This window comes from Falco rusticolus, chromosome 2, assembly GCF_015220075.1.
Source record: "Falco rusticolus isolate bFalRus1 chromosome 2, bFalRus1.pri, whole genome shotgun sequence".
In the NCBI taxonomy this organism is placed as follows: Eukaryota; Metazoa; Chordata; class Aves; order Falconiformes; family Falconidae; genus Falco; species Falco rusticolus.
In genome coordinates, this window is record NC_051188.1 from 80,438,752 (window position 1) to 80,451,561 (window position 12,810).

A 12,810-nucleotide genomic window follows, 5' to 3' on the forward strand; every position below is an offset into this window, starting at 1 on the left:
ATCAGCCTGTGCTGTTATTAGTTGCCCCCATACACCAGAAGAAATGTTGAAAACAAAAGTCAACTCATCTAATAGAAGAAGACATTCTTTCCTTTCTAAGGGAGGAAGTGGATGAGGCAGACTGCTCTGAAGCAGAGCCATCACAAGAAGAGGAGGAGGACGGGGTAAAACTCATAAATGCGGTGATAACCCAATCCTTATCCCTGAGCAAGCTGTGGGATATGTGAAAATATTTCAGCTGTCATCCAGGCAACATGGTGTTACCTGGCTGTTCCAGTGCTGGAATAATGGGGCCAGTAGCCTGGAATTAGAGGGTAGGGAAGCCAAACAGCTGGGATCCCTTTCTGGGGAAGGGGTCATTAACAAGGCAATTTGAAAAGGGGCACAAGCCCTCAGCCTCTGAAGGCAGCTCCTGTCACATGTGAAGGTATCCCTTCAAGGAAGATGTTATATGTCACTCGGAAGTGAACCGTCATGGAGAGAGTTATCCAGTACTTGAGGAAGCTAGCTGTGCTGGAGGTGATTTATGATGACCTGAACAACAAGCAGTTATCCAAAGACCCAGGTGTAGTCAAGTGCAGATGGCCCATGTGGCAGAAGCTTATGTGGAGCGCGCCATCATTGTATGCCAACTCATTGGCAGTAATGACCTGGAAACGTGGAGAGGGACAAACGGGATGAATTGGCTGGCCACCTCCAGCAATATGAAGAAAGTATCTCTTCTTCTTTATGGGCCTGTTTCTTGGCTGTGGAGAAACTGTCCAAAAAACTGTCCTGGGAGTTCCAGCAATTCAAAGAGGGTATGTCCTACTCCCCACTTGTATGGACCATTATCTCAGCTATTAGGAGCAAGTGCTCCTCTGCGCAAGAGAGGGGATATAGTGCGTACACACCATGGGCCACCCTGTGGTTTTATCTGTGTGACCATGGAGAGGACGTGAGGAAGTGGGATGGAAAATCTACCTCAACTCTAGAGGCATGGGTATGTGAGCTGCAAGGAAGCACAATCACAAAAAGAATGCAGGCAGCGATCGTGCTACCTCACACGCCAGGCATGCACATGCGCATCCTGGGGTAGGGTTGATGTACCCAGAGATCTGTTCGAAGGCGTCTGTAGCAAGGGTATGTTGTTCCCATGTTCTGTGGCCTTTAAGAAGGCAACCTTCATCCCCTTGATCTTTGTGGCACCCATCACCAGTCCTCTTGCACTTGCAAGTCAGCAGTCTTGCCCCTTGGTTGGCTAGCTTCCCCTTGCCACTGGAGAAACCTTGTTCCCCCTTTCAGGATTGCTTGATGAACGGTGCTGTTTCCATGTGACTTAGGTGCTACTGTGCTGCTGTGAGCGTGATGGGGCTTGATTTTTGCCATGGCAAAGGACATTTGGAATGAGTACAATACAGAATAAAGCTGAAAGTATGCTGAAGGTGGCATTCAGCAATGGTGAGGAAGGCAACAGAAGGCAGGGCAGGTATTGATGAAAGAGAAATGGCACAGAGGCAAGAGAGGCCTCAGTGGAAGGCAAAGCGGATCACAAAGAATTGAGAGTTGGTGGTTAACATCACCTACAGAAGTTCATTACTTACAAAAGTGCAAAGGGTGCTACTTAGCCCTTTGTTTAGCATGAGGTATTCCAGGTATTGCATAAATTTGTGGCAGTTGAAGAGTCTGCTGTGCTTGTGACGTGCTGGAGAGCTTTCCAGGAGTGCAGCCTGCCTGTTGCTGTGAATGCTTGTGTCATGAGCAGGGTTTAGTGATGCTGTGGGTGCATCTTCTGATTTGGATTCATCCAAAGGGAACCTGGCTTGTGCACGCCAAAATCATCCTGTGATCCAAGTTGCAGAAATAACAGGGCATTCCCTTCAAAAGCAGACCGATGCTGTGGATTAATGTGCCATTTTAGATCGGTTGAGTCTACAGCTTTCCAGATGGCTTTGATGCTGGCTATGACTAGGACTTAGTGATATTCTTGCTGGACTTCTGTGCATTTTACAGCTCCTTCATAGGAAGGGCAGATGCTGGAGGTCTTGAAGTCTTAATTTCTCTGAAAGAAGCTGTTTTTGTGGATGACGTGCTCTTGAACACAGCATGGCTGTTCCCGGTGTGACCTCGTTGATCGTTTATTTGGATGTGTCCTTGTGAGTCTGGCTCTTGTTAAGGAACCAGCTGCTGCAGGATGTCTGCAGGGATCTGTTCATAGAAGCACATCAGACAGTTCTAGCGCTGAGAAGCGTACGTGAGCAAGTCTGTATCTAATTGCAAAATTGGCCTTTCAGTGCACAGGTTATGTGTGGTCAGTTTGACACCCAAGTACTAAAAAAGCCATAGAACAGCTTAATTTGAGCATTAAATAATATAGCAAAAGGGAAGATTACCAGAGCAAACCCCATTTCATTCATAGTGCATGTGTCTGGACAAACTTTTCTTCACATGCTTATGCTGGAATTAAGTCCATTTTGAAAATGGGACTTTTTTTACTACATTTACAAAAGTGTAGACAAATTGTCTAAAAAAGAATTGTCATGTGAACTTAATGGCTTTTAATCTACAGAATAAGAAATTGGATATGCTGTCCCTTCTCCCACAGATGTACTTCCATTAAGCAAACACTAACCTACTAACCTTATTTTGGTTAGTGTATGTATTTTTTGTCTTGTTTTTAATAACCGGAGAGGACGTACAGCATTTTTCTCTTTCTGGGGTTGCTTCTGTTGCCTTTCTTTGGGTTACTTTACAGTGGTAAAGAAACTGTTTTTTGATAGAGGAGGAGCTGGAAACAGTGAGAGAATTTCCTTTTTTTGTGAACTTTATGTGACTACAAGGAGAGGATTCTTGAATTCAAACTAACTATTTCCTTGTCTTTAGTTTTCTACAGAAGAATAAAACAAAATTGCAGCTGCATGGGAAACATTTTAATCAGTAGGGAAAAAAGTTCAAAATTGGATAGGAGAGTGAGGTGAGTTTGCTCAGTTAAAAGCCTTCAGAGCAGCTTGTTTTAAAATTGTGTAAAATTGACCTGAAGTCTTGTTGGCTTCCATAGTGCAACAGGGATGTAGCGCAAGGTCTTAAAAGATAAATATACAAGGGTCAGTCTGGGGTAATTGAGGTACATATATTTTTAGCTTGTGAAGTCTATATTTTTTTGAAAATCTGCACCTTCGCCTTGTGACAAGTTACAGACTCAGGTGACTTGCACTGTATGAAAGTAATAATAACCTGCCACTGACCATACCTACTCATCTGATAGCAGTGTTTGTGCAGAGATGTTTCTGGTATAATTTCATACTCTGGAGTCCCTCAGCTGTTTGTTGTTTACCCTGGGATCAGAGAGCTGTCCATGTGTAGGTGATGCCAGTTGGAAAAACACTTGGAGGATATGGCTGAGTGAAGAGACATGCCAGCCTTGTACGTAGGGATACTTGAAAGGAAGACAGAGTCCTTCAAGGTCAAAGGAGAGAGAAGTTTCAAGTTTATATACAGAGGTATGTATTATCTTTCCGCACCTCTACCTCAGCTTTTGCTGTTTGATGAGTATGTTAAGAGAGCTAGCATAACGCAAAAATCTAAAATAACTGTGGGTAGATAACAGGTATCTTTCTGGAGCAGGAAACTGAAATACTGTTAGCTGCAAAATATGAGTTTTCTTCCCCAAGTTTGTGGATATAAGACCCTCTCTTAAATTACTTTATTTTTTCTTTTTTAATGAAAGTATAGTACATCTAAGAGAGCCTTCCTTGACACAGTTCTACTTTTCCTGTCTGTCTGATGTATCTCTTCCCACATAAATAACCCACACCTTTGATAATCTGTGTCCTGTCTCTGAAAATAAATCTTCAGGTAATTTGCATAAGATCAGAGGCACAAGGTTATTGGAGTGAAGTAAATACATTGGAGGTAATGGGGCAGGAGTCTTCAGGGCATGAAGGTCACAGCTATAAGGAATGAGAATAAGGAAGAGATAAGAAATCTTTTATTGCCTGAGTACTTGGATGACCTGAGCTGTGGCAACAGGTTTTGTTGAAGTATGGTGCGTCCTGGAGTTGGGAGTGGTTGGTTTAACAGCTAACTCACAAAGAGTCTTGAGGGTTTTTTGGGTGTTAGACAATTAGAAATACTTAAAGATGGCAGTTTTTAAGCATGAGTCTGAAGTGTTGCATCTAAGCAGAATGACAAAAAGATTATCCTGAGGAGTTTGCTTTCTGGGTTGATTGGTTGGTTTGGGTTTTGTTGGGTTTTTTTGTTTGTTTTAAGCACCTCTTTGAAACAGAGGAAACATTCCTCTCTGTATACTCATAATTCTTAGATTTGAATGGTTGGTGTGATGTACTTGTTGCAGTGCTTAGGTAGGTAGGATTCATAAAGCAGACTTTCCAGTAGATTATATTTTCTGGTAACCTTCATCAGAGATTCTGCTTTCTTTTTTTTTTTTTTTTTTTTTTTTTTTTTGTATACATAAAGGATTAAATATAGAACAGCTCAGGTGCTAAAAATAACCCCTTGCACTGACGTTTACTTTTTTTTTTCTTTAAAAGAGACCTTTTGGATATTTAGCAAGATGCTTCATATTCGCTCAGAATAATTTTGGTTGCAGTGATTTTGAGGGAGAGACAAGTCAGCTGATCTTAGAAAATAGCTTATTTTGGTTTGATTTGAGTGCGGTGTAGGAATAGAGCAGATGCCAAGGAAGAGACTTGATGTGGGTAATGGAATGAGAAGTTGATTTAATTACTGCAGCTGTAGAAGCTGGGCATTTACAATCTCAGAGATTAGAAAAATGCTTAGTTCTTGTTTATGGGTAAAAAAAAACAAACCCAAAAAACAAAGTATCTCGATCAAACCCTGAGAGATATAATGGATCTCACTGAAAAGGTGGTCCCTTGATAGGAAAGCTGCTCGCACTGAATGGCTTCAGTTACAGTCCAGGATATAGTAGTTCTAGTATCCTTTTAAGTGTGAGATGAAGGAGGAAGGAGGAATGCATGATCTTCCAAAGTTATCTAATCTTAGAAGATGAGATTTTCGTAGTGGGAGAATGATTTACTTCAAATGGATTTTGAAGTAATTCTCAATTTGCAGATGATCTGCTGTGAACATGACTCCTTGCACATAGTGGGCCACTTCATTACGTTCTGAGTAGTCCTTTGAGATCTGTGGTGTGAGAATGAACTGGTAAGTCAGCACATTTAAATCAGTTTGATTAGATTATTACTTCAGTGTCCTGTCATGTAGAACTTCAAAATTTATTACTTCAGTGCCACACTCCTGTATTTACAAACTGTGAACATGTTTCAGTATCCAGAAACATTGAGATCAGCCCAGGCAAGTGTGTGCTACCCACAGTCTGGTGCTGCCAGAAGTAAGTTGTGTGACACATGGGGAGGAAGGGGTTGGGGTTTTTCGGCATCTCGCAGGTTGTGCAGCACCAAGCATCCACTGGTTTATGGCAGTTGGAGCAGACCATTCCTGCAGCCCACCAGGTGTTTCAGGGCCATGACCACATCTCCCTTGCTAGCCATAGCCTCCCCTTCTCCAATGATGAGCCAGGAGCACATCACTTTGCCTTTCTAGTGGCATTGCTGTGGCTTCTTCTCCCTTTGGGCTTAATAACAGGTCAGATATAAATTGCAGTTTAGACCTAAAAATAGCTGGCACCTGCTTCAGTCATGCTGGGCCAGGGTGAGCTGGGGCCCTGCTGTGATCCATGCCAGACCTGGGGCTGGGGTGAGCGAGAGCGGTCTGGTGAGGTTTTCTCAGCCTGTTACAGGTAGAGCAGCCCCAGCCACGGGGAGGAGCATGGACAGCCGCTTGTCAGGGTTGTTGGCTGGACTTCTGCAAGATTAATAAAACACCCATGCTATATCACCCCTTGATTGCAAGTATTTCCTTTTTCCTCTGCCGCGTGCTCTTCTATTTGCCCTGGATTTTTTCCTCTGCGCTTAACCAGTAATGTAGCAATTCATTCTCTTGCTGTGTTTGACCAAGACCAAGCTAGGACAATGTAAAGATAATGCATCCTCTTGGGAATTACATTGTTATTTTAGATTACAACTAGCTCAAGCTTCATCAGGCTTCTGGAAATCTATTATTTATGCATATTAATTTAAATGCTATTAAGATGGTATTAGAATTTTTTCCTTGGGTAAACAAGGGAAAAAATACATTAGTTCAAAGGTCTAGTGCACAGATTCTCTTGGAGAAGGTAAGCTAGGCCTTCTCTGCCTTGGCTGTTAGCTCTGCAGACTGTATTTTTATTTTTAATGCTTTTTTAGCCACTGTTCCTTGGAAAGGAGTATGCATATCTATAATTTCTTTGATATCTTGAGGAGCTGATGCATCCAAACTTACCACATTGTTCACTGCGAAATGGCTTCATCCATAACAAAGAGTGGGTTGTTTTTCTGAGGATATGGGTATATTTAACTGTTCTTTCCTTGTTTGTGCTACTGAATGAAATATAGCAAATTCAGCTAGTTTCACTGTTGCCTTATTCACATCTTACCTGCAGCAGTTCAGAATTTTAAAGCTTTCCTTATGCAGAATGGTAAGGGTTTTGGGCAGGGAGTAAAGTTTTAATTAGTTCAGTTTCTTTATAATAGACTATTTCTAACATGCTATTCACTTTTAGTAAATTTATTAACTAGATTGCTGTTCTAGATCCTTTATTTCACTTGTATTTGAATTATGAATACTGAATAAACAGAAATATGTGTAATTAGTTTAGTCTAACCCAGGGGGAGTAAAATAACTACTGAGAAGGAGGATCCCTCGGCTACAAGTAGCTGCCACGCAGGCTTGTGCCCAGCACTACGATGTGGCTGTCTTCTGCCATTTGCTGGTGCTAGCACTGGTAGCAGTAGGTGCTTTGCAACCAGCCTTCAAGCTTCCAAGTTATCCAGCATCAAGGCAGAGCATGAGGTGGACAACAGTGTCCTGATTTTGGACAGTGAGGCAGATAAGGGACAGTGGTGGAGAATATTTTTAACCAAGCCTGCTTGACTCATGACCCTGGTGGCAGTATCTTGCTAAAAGGGTCTTAATGTGGACAGGGAAGGGGTGGGGGGATGTATGTGCTCAGTTCAAGGAGAAGATGTGGGTCTGGCGTGCTGGGCACATACAGGTTGCTGCGAGTTTTAATCCTGATGTGACTTAACAGTACACCTATAAGTTTTCATTTTGGAGCCTTACAATTCGAGGCCAGTAAAGGAAAGGTATTTCTGCCAAAGACTTGCTGCAATTCTCAAATCCCGATAGGTAACTCCTTCCTTTTAACTTCATCTGTAAATTCCAAAGTAAATGATTGATTTGGAGTACCTAGAAAGTTTGGTTATGGAAGATCAGAGCATGAAAGTTAGTGATCAATTGCTTCTCGTTACTGGGTAATTATGAAGAATTGTGTTTTGGGATTTTTCTTTTTCCCTGATGAGGCAATTTAAAGACCTACAGCTCTAAAAGCTATCTATAACTCTACTGCACACCAAAGAAAACATCAGAGTAATGGGATAAAAGCTTGCATAGCCCCAGCTGTGCAATGGAGGCTTCCCCTGGAGTGCAGTGCAGGGAGCCTTAGCCCCAGGGTTTGGGGCAGGGGACAAAATGAAGCTGGCAGAGGACCGCTGTAGTGAAAGGAATGTGCTGTTATGAAGGTTGGCCAGAGGAAATCAGTGGAGGGTGTTCGCAACTGTTCTGGGTTTTTTTAGGCTTACAAAGTGGAAGGAGGAGGGAAATGAGGAAATTCAGAAAAAGACTATTGCAGTGTTTAAAAGAAAAAATATCACTGGAATTACTCTGAACATGACAGATGTTATATATTGTTGTAGGAAAAAACTATGTTTACAATTAACCATTTAGAAAAATAATTTAGGTCCTTTTTCAGAGCTTACTTCTTCCCAGAAGCCAGCAGATGAGCTTGCATCAACATTCAAGATGTATTAAACAATTTAATTTCATTAATAACCAACTAAAACCCAAGCACAAGGAAATACAGAAACCTTGCCTGAGCCTACTCAAATTCCTCTCTTCTATGCTGTTTTTTTTTTATTTAGGCCTTTAATCAGGGGTAACTCATGGCAAAACCTCAGAGGTAAGTAGTCTCTAAGAAGCTGCAGATAAATTATTAGGTTTCTGCAGAGTAAAGCTGCCTGGACTGTAACTGCAGTAACATTTCCCAGGACAGTGTGCGCTTACTTTTTCTGACGGCCATTCCTCCATCAACTTTGGGTTATCATAGGGAAGATGGTCTTTAGGCAACGGATTGAGCTGTGGGTCAAGCAAATAATCAGCAGACTCAAGAAGACTGAAACTTCCTATGGTGAGGAAGAAAACTGACTGGAAAATGGTTTCAGTAGTTTTAATACATATTACTAAAAAAACCCTGCAAAAAACCCAAAAAAAAAACAAAAAAAAGAAACAAAAAAAAGAGAAGGGAATTGAATGTTCCCTGTGTGAGTGCTGAAGGCAAAGTTGTATGTGTCCACTTTTGAATCTTGTATGTCTTAAATGTTGGAGGTCTGCGAATATTTTCAAAGCTGTGGTATCAAAGTAGCTAAAGGAGACAGTTTTGGAGGTTATCATATTTAATTCAATGCAAGAGAGAAACTGTTTAAGTGTTTAAAGGCATGCACTTGCATTAGTATTTAATTGGAGGACTTTTTGAAATTGAAAAATACATGTGTACTTAAATGTACTCTTTCTATCCTCAATGTATTGCCTAAATCTGTTTGTTCAATCTTAAAAGACATCAGAAAAGGAATTCTATACAACTTGCAGTTTCCAGTTAATAGTTTTATATATATACACACACACATATACATATGTACACACACATAAGTATTTTTATAAAAGTGGGGAAGACGAGGATCCTAAATGGGAAGAGCTGCTTTCTCTGTCTTTAGGACTCAAGTACTTCTTACTCAGGCACCAGCACAATAAACAGCATCAGACCAAAACTTGCTTTCAAATCCTGTTCTCTTCCATAACAGTACCCTACTGTGCTTCAATATCAAACCAGAAATTACTCTCCTACCAGTTGCAGTGTTTCATTCTGGGAACTTCGACCTCAGTTTTATCAGTTCTAGTAAAATCTCTGCATGAGAGATGCTATACACAGACATTGAAAAATCAGAGATCCCTTTGACAGGCCATGAAGGCAGCGTTCAAAAACCACTTCCAAGACCAGAGAACGTACTTGTTCCAAGGAGCAGCTTAGTTTGAGTGATGCAGTTTGACGAACAGAGCATGCCACAGTTCAGTTCTACAGATCTCTTTCTTGTAAGATTTTGGGAAGCAGGATGAGGCACTATGCATGGCTTGCTCAGCTTTTTCTAATGCACACTTTTTATTGCCGTAGTTGCATGTGAGGACTTCAATGTAAACAAAATGGCTAGCATTATTATTTTAAATTAGGAGATATTTGTTCACCTTTTAGGTGTGCAGGAAGATTGTGGTAACTATTTACACTTTCCCCTATAAATCAGCTTCCCCCTTCCACCCCACCCTGATAGCTCACGCTGCATGTACCATCTTCCTCCACCAGCACTGAGAGCTGAACCAGCTGCTTTTGGTGACAGTTGTATAGACCCTTCAATGCATGTTTAGATGTGACAGTTACAAAAATGGTTGGAGCTGTAGGAAGTGTAGTGTGTCATAGTGTCCTTCTCATAACAAGGGCCTCCTTAGAGCACATAGGTTTGTCAATAAAAGCTTCTCCCAGAGCTTTGCTGTTGTGAGAGGCTCCAGCCTAAACTTATTCCTGGCCAACTGATACCTGTTTCTTCTGGCATCAGCAGCCTTTTTTGGCTCAAATTGTTTATTTTCCTTCCTAGTGGTTACCTTTACTGTCTTACAGGGAGCAATTGCATCCTCTGTAAATCCCCCTGGATCCCCCTCCTGTGCGTCCTGGTCTCCATGCGTGCTGTCAGTGCTGGAAATCTTCCTTCAGCCTCCCGTGTTTCTAGTGCCTCTTTTTTTGTACACAGGCAACCTCTCTTGTGCTGTATTCCAGGTGGGATTTTAGCAGTGCTCCTTATGTAGTTCCCTGTACTTCCTATCTCTGTTGGAAGCGTTTCTCTGAATATGTCCCGGTATTGCATCTGTGTTTTTTACAGCTGCATCTCAACAGTGACTTACAGCCATTCTGTGCTAGGATGGGCTAGCGTGTCCAGGCCCTTCTGGTCCAGGCACTGATCATCCTCCAGTGTTTAGCTGCAGCTTGTTCATTTCGTCTATGCAATTGTGCATTCTGTATTAGTGACTTTATCCCACTCTTACGGCTCCAGTCTTTAAGGCCATGGTGCCTGTTGTATAGCAACTCAATACACCTTCATGTTCAAATTGCTTCCCAATTTTGTCGTCTGCTTGGTTTTTGTATGCAAGCCATTAATCAATGAAGCAGAAGACTGATTGCTGGGGTTTGTTTAGTAGCTTTAGTAACTTTATTTTCATTAGTAACTTTGAAGGTGTCTGCCACTTTTTCTTCCTATGTTGTCTGTCACCATCTTTTGGGCAAGGTCTTTACTGCTGTCACACTTCCTCTACTGGTCTCCAACTTTGCATGTTTAATGTGAAACCACATGGAAAAGTATTTAATAAAGTTTGTTGAAAATCCAGATAGCTGAGACTAACTTATTTGAATAAACTCCCTACGGCAAACCTGCTGTGTCCTGACGTCTTCGTAGCTTCACATCCTTACTCTTGTCAGCCTGCTGAAATCTTATGTGCTGTTGGTGAGTTCTGCAGCCTTTCTTCTATGCAGCAAGTCAAACCAGATCATAAAAGTACTGGCACTAAAGTCTTGAAATTAATCTACGTCGTCCGCCCTTATAGAGGTGGTTCTCTATTGGTTTGAATATAGTTGACTTTTAATTGAGTGTTGAGCAATTGCATGTGTTGTTTTTGTTGGACGGTTTTGAAGACAGTTTAAAAAGGTGGTGAGTATTTAAAATGCTTGCCTGGTCATATGTTTTCCTTTTCTGTAATGGCAGCGGTGGAAGATGCTTTAGGTTCCAAAAAGCAGCAGATGTGTTCTGACATAAAACTGGCCTTGGGCAATGTGCCAGCTCGAGGGACTGGCAGCCAGTGATGTCATTAACTGTATACAGACCTGAAGTGGAGCTGGATGGGTGGTAGCTAGCTGAATGGCTAACTGGCACTTCCTAGTATGGTTTGGTTTAAACAACGTGTTTACACAAAGTTTTCTGAAGTAGTTTGGAATTGAGCGGTTTTCAAATTGTATGATATCCAGGGTAAATATGTATGGTATGAACCAATATGCCTGGTCTCTATTTCTGTTCCTTTGATAACGCGGTCACAGAATTCTTCTAAGTGTCTGAATTACTCGGTACTGGTTACATCCCATGGTAGATACCTGCTGGGGCATCCTAATAGCTACCTACATTTTCCTGTAGACCTTATGTCCTGGTTAAAATAAGTTGTAAATGAAGTAATCTGTGGGAGAAGGGCATTTTTTGTTCTTGCAGCTTTAAACTTTGCTAAAGGTAGTGGTAGGTTAAAGAAATGCTTTCTATTACGTTTTTGTGATACATCTGACTTGTTGAGCAGATGTTTGAAGAATATCTTTTTTTCTTCAGTGTTTTATTTTTAAGGAAAAAAGGGTTTGCAGTCTGGTAAATCTGAGTTTCTTTGCGGGTTTTCTTTTTTTGAAGTTTGGTTTATAGATTTCTGCCCAAAATTTCAATGGTGTTAGGCTTGTGAAATTAGATAACAGGCTTTAAGCAAGCCACCTCTGGGTAAAGCACATCTCTAATTACTGAGACTAAATTATGTGGAAAGTGAGCTTGTGTCTGAAGTAAATCTCCAGTTCAGTAATCTAAAATTAAATAATGATTAACTTAATTGCTTCAGGATCATAAAACCATTCTTGATACAATATAGGGATTAAGTGTGTGTTTTGAGAGTGGATAATTGCTTCTACTTCATTTTCAATAACTTCTATCAAGATGAATATTTATAGGTATAAGAAATACCTTTTGTTAATGCTGATTAGTAAAGCTAGGAAAAGTAGGCTGGTTCTTGAGCATGCAAACCCTTTCTCTGCTCTGAACAGAAGCTGCAGTTTCTCTACTAAATACAAATTGAGAACACTTGCTTTTAATTTCATAGATGTGTGCCAGTTAGACCCTCTGAAAGCAATAGTAGTTAGTACCTGTGGAGCAGTGTAGTATCCGTACAGGGGAAGAAGGATTAAGTAGGTTTTTTCCCCCCAGAGAAAAGAGAAAGATGGCCAGTATTATATAAGAGGAGTTTGAGTTAAAGAATTTGTGACCTGGCTTAGCAGCTGCATGTTATTTGCATTGTATTTTGCTTCTAAACAAAATATTTTTACCATCATTCATTGAAGAATGTCTTTTTTGCTTATAGGCAAATGAAAAAGCAAATCTCTTGAAACATAAACAGTGGTACTTCCCTGGAGGAAGGAGGTGAGGATTCTCCTGTTGCTCTGAGTGTTGCCAGGTGCCAGAAGGTGGTCCCCAGTGGTGGTGGTAAGAAAGAAATCTTCCCCCACATTTCTGTATTTGTTTTGTCTGTAGCAATAAGATGCTTTTAGGAAAAAAATGCGGGTGCAAATCCTGTTCTTTTCATAGAGCTGTATGAGTTGCTGGGAGAGGCATCAAAAGTCTCCCACTCTGTGAATTTTAATTTAGGGACGAAACCAGCACTTCAGATCGTTGCTTGCTGTAGTGTTCTCTCTCCTGTTCTCTCCTGTATGCTGTTATCAGTTGTTAGTCATTGTAGCAAAAAGTTAACCACAAATAAACCTCCAGAGGACTCTAGAAATACTTAACTATTATGTCCCCC

The 12,810-nt window shown here is 41.1% G+C and overlaps 1 protein-coding gene across 6 annotated transcripts in view; it reads left to right on the plus strand.

Annotated features, from left to right (window-relative positions):
- The window catches only part of AGPAT3 (1-acylglycerol-3-phosphate O-acyltransferase 3), a 94,084-nt gene that overhangs the window by 30,252 nt on the left and 51,022 nt on the right, over window positions 1–12,810 (plus strand). For 2 of the 6 annotated variants that reach the window (XM_037376709.1, XM_037376710.1), the window contains one exon: window positions 12,373–12,494. The exons of 2 other annotated variants lie outside the window; for them this stretch is intronic. The gene's annotated coding sequence lies outside the window, so the exon portion shown is untranslated. The remainder of the gene's footprint in view (window positions 1–12,372; window positions 12,495–12,810) is intronic. 2 more of the 6 variants (XM_037376711.1, XM_037376713.1) reach the window with 1 other exon arrangement.